The sequence below is a fragment of the Natrix helvetica genome (genome assembly GCF_964273705.1).
Source record: "Natrix helvetica genome assembly, chromosome: 6".
In the NCBI taxonomy this organism is placed as follows: Eukaryota; Metazoa; Chordata; class Lepidosauria; order Squamata; family Natricidae; genus Natrix; species Natrix helvetica.
This window is the reverse complement of record NC_138553.1, coordinates 44870467-44879662: the sequence shown is the minus strand read 5'-3', so window position 1 is coordinate 44879662 and position 9196 is coordinate 44870467. Positions and strand designations below refer to the sequence as shown.

Here is a 9196-nt window from a genome sequence, read left to right as displayed (position 1 = left end):
TTCATTCACCTGCAAAACTTGTTTTCATTACCAAAACTGTCCTCCCAATCCATTCACCCAGATTCACACCTGATTTTCAACAGTTTTCTTTGTTAAAGTAACATAAAAACTCTTTGTTGGTGGCTATTATTAAACAATTAGAAATTCAGACTTCTTATAAGTTACTCAGAGATCTACTAGTTCTCTGTAATCTAATATCCATGCATCATGACAAATTTAAAGAATTATCAACAGGTGATAGTACTTGCTGATACTTCTAGGTTTAGAAGTTAAGCTATATTGACCCTGATTGGTATCTCACTGCACACTGCAAGGGAATTTCTGGGCTGCAGGTTAGACTGGGAAGTTTAAAACTTCTCCTGAAGGAATTATCAAGCCAGTTCATAAACTACTTGGACCAAGCCACATAAGCCCTCTGAAAAGGGTGAGTAACACCCCTTTCTTTCTTCCCCTCCAGGTTTGCTTTCTTTGCTATCCTTGTTCTTTTGTTGTGTGTTGTTTTTATGTTTTTGTGTAGATTTTTGTTTTAAAATATTTTAACAATTGTAAGATGCCCACAGTCATTGGTAGTTGGTGGCATTTATTATGTAAATTAGTCTCACGTCAGACAGATGTTTAGACTGGACTTGACATCTTTGTCCAATTATGAAGTCCTCCCAAGGATCTGGGATAGGCAGATGTGGTTATTTGATAGTATTAAAAATATTGTTGGAGGAGATAAGCTGTTCTAAGTAAAGCTACCTTTTGCAATTGACTGGTGGTGGTTTTGCAATGCCAATAGTGCTCAAGTGGTGCTCCAGATGTTTGGGGATTGCACCTAAGGCAATATTTACTATTACTATAGGCACTATATTTGCTCTCTTTTGCTAACAATCTTTCTTCTATTTGCAACTTGTGATTTCTTATAGTTCTTTCTCTTCTATTTTGCTGTTTCCAGGTACTATAATATCCACTATCCAGTCTTTCATTTTTTCATATTGACAATTATTATATCTGGGCTGTTATGTGACAAATGCTTCTTTTTAGGAGCCAAGTTTAACTTCAGAACATCTTTATCATTAAACAGTCTTGTAAGTGTTCTATTATAATGCTGCTTTCCCTTTCCAGTGCCTTTATTTTGGTATCCCTGAAAAAGCTAAAATATTCAAAAGGGGAAAAGATAAAATCTTGTTTGTCTCCAGTATAGACACTGTTGAATATACAGAAATATATCCAGCTGGGTACTAGCCTAGATTCCTCATTATTGCTAAGCTAAAGTGCTGCTTCAGGTAAAAACACAGCTATTACGTTAATGCATTTCAGTCTCATTGGCTTCAGTTGAATCAGACCAAGTCAAGTGTAATGATTCCCTTAGGCTGTGGATTAAGCTATTGGTAGCACTCTACCCAAAGATGCATAAAGTTAGTTGCAACAGAAACATGATGAGATCCATCCAATAGGTACATCTTTGAGTTATCTTCTTGTTCATTTCCCAAGGTAAGCAGAACAGAAAGTATTTGTACTGTAATTTGTTTCTTTCTGCCACCAAGTGGTGATTATTTATCATAACATTTCTAAGAAAGTTGGTACAATTCAAGCATTGGATCTGTATTATTGATACCTAAAATTTCCCGCCGCCTTTTCACTCCCCATAGATTAGTTGAAATTCTGAGAAGATTCTGACAGAAACCTTGCTATTGTTGTACAGCAAGGGCAACAGAGCAGTTCATTGACATATTTTTGAACGGAATGAAGAAAGCTTGAATCCTCATTCAATAAAAGGAGTACAAGTAGTCCTCAACTTATGACAATCGACACCCCCTCCCCAATTTTATTGCTAAGTAAGACAGTTGAGTGAATTTTGTCCCATTTCATGACCTTTCTTGGCACAGTTTTTAAGTGAAGCATTGCAACGTGACCCCAGTCATAAATGTGAGTCAATTGCCAGGCATCTGAATGTTGGTCACATGACCACGGGGAGGCTGCAATGGTCATGTGTCTGAAAAAGAGTCATAGATCATTTTTTTCAGTGCTGTTGAAACTGATTGGTCACTAAATGAACTGTCAAGGACTACCAGTAGTGTCAGTCCATGGTAGTCAGATTTTGGTATCACTTTTTCAGGTGATGAAGTAAACTATAGTTCATACTAGTTTATGCCTTTTGATACAATAGTTTAGTTTGAAAAGATGCTACCAGATGTTATGATTGTATCTGACATGTAAAAGTGTAAGAAAACAGACACGTGTTTTCCTGACTAAATATTTAACTGATTTTTAAAAATGTCTTTTCTTAGTAATCAACCTAAAAGTTTCCAATCACCATTCCAGGATGGTCCCTAAGGTGATTGTTTTCCATTTACCTAGAAGCAATTTCATGTCTTAACATTTAGGTGTGTAAAAGAAAAGGTTTAATTTCGTTCACTTAAAACATTTATATAAAGGCAGGATTTTAAAGAAATCTTTTTAAAAACATTCCCAGTGCAATCAAAATTTAACTCTTTTTTCAGCATAAGGAATTAAATCTCAGTTTTATTTATGTCGTGGCATTTTCTTCATATCAAGATAATACAAATGAGAATCTCTAGTATCCATAGCTCATAGAATGTTAAGATAATTTCCATTAAACTTAATTCTATTACATTTAATTAATATTAAAAACAAATACCTGTTATATAATAGACCCAATTTCATTAATATGCCTGATGTAATTTTGGTATATAATAGCTCAGATCTAAATCAATTTTATTGTTGTGTTCCTAATATACACAGATACCTTCTTCAGATATCTTAATGTCTGGACATTTAGAACAGCAGCCTTGTTAAATCGTATAGGAATGCAGTTGTCAGATCCTAGTATTTTTAATACTTACCTTGCCTTTAAAAGAAAGCATTCAGTAATTAATTTTCCAACTCCATCTAACTTTTTTCTACATTTGATCTGTACAACTGAATCTAACAGATGGTATCCAGGTAATAAAGTGATCATATGTTACAATTCTATATAAAAGTAATGTAGTAAACTTGTAGAGGCCAGCTGGAATAATCTGCATATATATTATGTATTTTTAAAAAATCAGAAAACTCACTATTCTGAAATGATTTAACTCTTCAATTTACCAACACAAGCTTAAATGTGTTTTCTAGACTGAAGCAATGATTTATGTCTTTTTAAACTGGAACATTAAAACTTAAATAACAGCGTACAACCAAGTAATTAAACAGTTACTTATTGTAATTGACATATAACTTTTAAGAGTTCTTGTCTTCTCCTTTTTTCCCCTCGAAGTTCTCACCTTTCAATATCATTCAATTTCTATAATTAAATATTTCAATCTGTAATATGTTGCTTGAAGCATGTTCGTTTAAATAAGCAATATAGTGAAATAAAGACAGAGAAGCAGAGTAATAGAGTGGAAGAGGCAAAGGAAATCTTCTAGTCCAACCCCATTCTCAAGCAGGAAAGCCTGCAACATTTACAATACAATACAATAGAATAGCAGAGTTAGAAGGGACCTTGGGGGTCTTCTAGCCCAACCCCCTGCCTAGGCAGGAAATCCTGTAACATTTCAGACAAATGATGATCCCAATGTTCAGAGCACCCACAACTTCTGGAGGCAAGTTGTTCCACTGATTAATTGTTCTAACTGTGAGGAAATTTGTCCTTAGTTCTAGGTAGGTTGTCTCCTTGATTAGTTTCCACCCATTGCTTTTTGTCCCACTCTCAGGTGCTTTGAAGAATAGGTTGACTCCCTCTTCTTTGTGGCACAGTCCCTGAGATATTGGAACACTGCTATCATGTCAGCCCTTGTCCTTCTTTTCACTGAACTAGACATACCCAGTTCCTGCAACCGTTCTTCATATGTTTTAGCCTCCAGTCCCCTAATCATCTTTGTTGCTCTTCTATGCACTCTTTCTAGATTCTTAATATCTTTTTATAGTGTGATGCCAAAACTGGATGCAGTATTCCAGGTGTGTTCTAACCAAGGCATGATAAAGTGGTATTCACATTATCTTGACTCTATACCTCTATACCACTGGATAGGGCCCAGTGTTCAAGTCTGTCAAAATCCTTCTGTATCTTCAGGCCACCTTCTGGAGTATTGGCTATTCCTGCCAGCTTGATTTCATCTGCAAATTTGATGAACTTCTCTTCTAAACATAGGCACAAAACAATCTGCCAAGCTCCCGTCTTCATATGCCAATCACAAAATGTAAATAAACATTACATAAAAATAATAAAAATTATATACAACTGACCACAGATTTCACTCTGAAAATCATGAAATATAAAAGGTAAAAGTAAAATGTGTTAGAATATTTTAGCATCCTATCATTAAAATTTTATGACATTTCAAATATTTCATAGTAAATAATATTTGAGATGATTTGGTGTAGTAATTAAGTCCTGCTTTAGGCATGAAGCCAGTAAGGTGACCTTGGGACAATCATTCCCTGTTAGCCCTAGGAAGCAGGCAACATAAAGCCACTTCTGAAATCTTAGCAAGAAAACTTCAGAGGCTTGTCCAGACAATCACCAGGAGTCAAAATTGATCCAAAGGGACTCAAAAATAATAACAACAACAATAGCAACAGTGTGAGCTGGTCACAACACACAGTGAATACAGTGTGGGATCCTAAAGCAATCAGATTGTCCGGTGCACAATATTAGTCACTGATACATATTTTAGTAAAGGGTTCTTCAATAGGTTTGATTGCCATGCAGTCCAAGGGACTCAATAATACAATACACAATACAATAGTAGAGTTGGAAGGGACCTTGGAGGACTTCTAGTCCAACCCCCTGCCTAGGCAGGAAACCCTATACCGTTTCAGACAAATAGCTATCCAACATCTTCTTAAAGACTTCCAGTGTTTGTATCCTTTATTTCCTCTGAGAAGTCAAAACAACATGCATAGCACTGTCTTCTCCAATGTTTTCCACTCCTTTAAGGTAGTTGCATTAAGAGAGACTTGGGCTTTCTATAGCTCTTTGTCATAATTAATTCCTGGCCAGATGGTCTACAAAATGGTTCACTTTAATAACTGCTATGAATTCTGCATTTTGACGACCTAAGCTTGCATGTGCAGGCAAAATAAAAATTCAAGGCCATTTCATTGAAACAATAAGCTGTAATTGTCTCATCGCCACTTTCATATTTTATGACAATAATTTCTCAACCATAGCAAGATTTTCATCCCAACTATTTGGGTACAATTAGAGGCAATTATGTTTGTTGGGATGCTTTTTTAAAAAATACATTATCTTGACTTCATAAACAAACAGACCAAGTTATTGGTACACTGAGTTCAGTATTATAAGAAGCAATTGGCAGCAACCTTCCAAAGTTCTAGATAGAAATCTTCCCAGCCTTGCCTACTTAAAAAACTGGGACAATTTTCACTACCAGACAGTGTGGAAGTGGAATTTGTAATTCAATGCATTTGGTGTGTTTCAAACTGGAAAAGGCTTGCTAGGTGGGTGGATATGAAATAATTTGCATGAGAAAATACATCCCTAAAAGCATTTTGTAGCTCCCTTTGTTAAACCTTTTCCTCAGAGAAGTTTCATATTTTGAATAATTCCATAGTTACATTGAAATATTTTATAGAGATAGGAACTGATTGAATACACTAGAAAATCCCCAAGGCTATGTAAATTGATGTTGGATATCCAAATTTGGCTAGAAAAGCTTCTTCCAAAGCACTTAAAAATCGTGAATATCAATGTGTTTGTCTGAGCATAAACTATTTGACCTTTGATCAGTGTCCTTTTTTGAAATTAAAAAAACAGGTGCTTGTTTTGGTTTTCGCCTTTTTAACATTATTTAAATCTTTGGTTGTCTTAGAGTGGAAATCACTTCTAAAACTGAATGGACTACATGCAGTTAAGTTAAATCAAATCAATTTTTAATTCCACTGATTTTACAGCAATCAGTCCCCAAACACAATAACTTCAAAATGCTGGTATAAGCTATGATAAATACATTTTAAAAAGACCCAATTTAGACAACATCATATTTTTAACAGAATACACTATGACACATTTATGTTATTTGAAATTAGGAAGTGCACGCAGGAATAGCAATGATCTTTTGAAGTTAACCATTAGTTTAACAAAACTGTCCAAAATATATTTTCTATTATAAAATGAAAAGTATATAGTTCTCCAGATAATCCAGGGATATAGCCCCAGGCATTCCATATCATTGACCATTCTGGCTGGAGTTTCATAAATGTAAGTTTATTAAAACTTTTGAGAAGATAAACAGATTGATGTAGTTTATTAAAGCAGGCTCAATCTTTTATTGAAAATTAATTTGGCAGTGTATTGTTTTGCAACATTTGAATTTGATATATTCAAACCTTTGTGGACATAATTTAATAAATAAATTACTTTATTAATAAAATAATAAAACTGAAGGAATCCCAGGTCTTTACTGATCAGAATTACTGTTGTACCACAGGAAGTGACTGTGGAGTAGTGAAGAGCTATGTTGGCACATTGATTAGAATGTAGTACTGCAGGTTAACTCAATGCTCACACTAGGAGTTCGATTCTGAATGGCTCAAGGTTGATTCAGCCTTCCATATTTCCAAGGTCAGGAAAATGAAGACCCAGATTGTTGGGGAAAATATGCTGACTCTGTAAACCACTTAGAGAGGGCTGTAAAGCACTATGTATATATGTCAGTGGTATTGCTATATGACTTATATTATTATATGTGGGAAATATCTCCCTATCTATGTAGATAGCATGCTACTAGGGTTCCTTATTGTTGGGCTCACATGGCATTGCCAGAGACTCTGGAGACAAAGGGAACATGCTTTCACTATCCATAGATCACAAGATAAGGAAGAAAACTTTTTTGTGTAATGTAATGCTTAAGAATAAATCTTTAAAATAATATACAAAAATAGGACAAAAATAACTGTTGGAAGATTATCAAAGAGAGATCCAACCTAGAATTAAGGAGAAATTACCAGTGGGAAGTATTAATCAGTGAAATATATTTTCCTCTAGAAGTTATGTGTGCTCCATCACTGGAGGTTTTCAAGAAGAGATTGGACAATCGTTTGTCCAAAGTGGTATAATCTCCAATGGAGGGTTAGACTAGAAGACTTGTAATATCCTTTCCAACCTGTTGTTCTACGTTCTATGTCATGCCAAAATGAATCAAGGATCCTCAACCCCAAGGTACACTTTTAAGCTACATGAATCTATCATGCAAAATATAATACAACATGCTTGTTGTGTTATAGTGCATTCTATCTCTTTTTCTTCCATGCTAATCACATATATTAGAAATCCAGCTGTAGAAAAGATGGCATTTTTTTCACTATCCATAGATCACAAAATAAGGGGGAAAAACATGTTTGTGTAATGTAATGCTTAATAATAAACCTCTAAAATATATCAGCATATGTCTGGATGCATTTGGCTTAGAAAACTTAGAAAACCATACTCTACAACACTTGTATCATGTTATGGGTTTACTTATACAAGGTTTTCAGACCCCATTATGCTGACATAAATCAATGTAGAGCTATATTTCCTTGTTTATTTCCTTGCCCTTATCTTAACCCATTTTGAAAAATGGAGCATTCTGCTTATGATATCCATATTAAAGTTAAGTGCATGCTTTATATTTTAGAATTAAAAATATTTAAGTGATTATTTTTCAATGGATTATATCATTCCTTTATCATAGTAAGTGGAAGACAACCATCACAAAAACTCTTGCAAGAGGAAGCAATGTAGTATGATATTAATATAGACATAAAGAGTATATGACCTCCTATTCATTTCTTCTTTCAGACTGAAAGACCTGCTGAACAAATCTCAAAAGTATTTTTCAGATCAGTGTTAAATTCAGAAGATGACAATAAAATTGTATGATATTTCTTTTGGCTAATTAAAATTCCTAAAATCAGTTTTTTTAGTATAGAAACAATTGTTAGCATATTGTGAATTTACAGTATTAGATATATTGCTATGTGCTCAAAATTATATGATGCGAAGTCCAAAAGAAAAAAAAAGATATTGCCTAAAGCAAATGCAATATTGCAGACAAATTAGATAGCAATTGATAAATTGATTACATGCCATCATTTTCAACTCCAGGTGGCCATATAGATTGATTTTTCTCTGTGACAATCTATACCTAATCTGTTCTTTCAGGTGTCCCAATGGCATACTCATGGCAACTGTAGCGGAGTCCATCCATCTTGATGCTGTTTGTCCTCTTCTTTTCTTTCCTTCCACCATTCCAGTACTAAATCCTTTTCCAGATAGTTAGGATCTCCATATAATATGTCTGAAATAAAATAATTTGAGTCTGATTATTTGTGCCTCAGATAAGAATTCTTGGTTAATTTGTCCAATTATTCATCAGCTTGCTTTCTTGATTCTCCACAGCATTCTCAAGAGTCTTCTCCAACACCCAAGTCCAAAGACATTGATACTCTTCCTATCTTGCTCCTTCAAAGTCCAACATTTCTTCCATAGAGTATCAAAGGAAATACCAGGACTTACAGTATTCTAATCTTTGTAAGCATAGACACAATATGGCATTTGAATATTTCCAAGATCTTCATGATCTCATAGCATTCTAACCAGTAGAAATATGCTACTCTGTGGCATATTTCTTGATCACTAGTTCCTTAGTATTGATGGTTGATCCTAAATAGTTGATCCTAAGAGATATCCAATAGTATGCTATTTACATTTTAAGGCTACTTGTTTACCTTTTGTCATTAGTTTGGTCTTCTTCATATTTCATTGTAGTTCCATTTTTTCACTGTGTTCTTTGATTTCTAATTTTAAAGCTTGCAGAAAAATTGTATTTTCAGCTATTGGGAGTGTCATCAACATAACAGTTATCGATGTCTCTTCCTTCAATTTTAAAATCACTCTCATCTTCCAATCCATCTTTCCTAAACAGCCTTGTCCCACTCCTTTGCCAACCTATCTAAGAGGTGGTATGGTTGATGAAGTCCAAGAAAGTGCAATAAAATATATTGTGTATGCTGCAAAAAAGTAATTCAATTTCTCTTTTGGTGGGAAACTTGAGGGGGAGAAAGAACTTACAAGATTCTTGTATGATAAGTCTATCTCAATATAGACTCTATAGTTCTCATACAGTCCTAATCTGGTGTACCTCATAGGGCTGACAGCTTGTTATAGAGGATTTGTGTATTACTGTGTGATGCACTACTG

General features: G+C 34.4%; 1 long non-coding RNA gene across 1 annotated transcript; it reads left to right on the top strand.

The window, feature by feature from the left end:
• The first annotated feature begins 291 nt into the window (after positions 1-291).
• LOC309394782 lies at positions 292-7861 on the top strand. Its single transcript, XR_014175791.1, has 3 exons — positions 292-424; positions 7001-7174; positions 7796-7861. It is a non-coding gene; the product is annotated as an uncharacterized lncRNA (long non-coding RNA).
• Positions 7862-9196: the final 1335 nt, after the last annotated feature.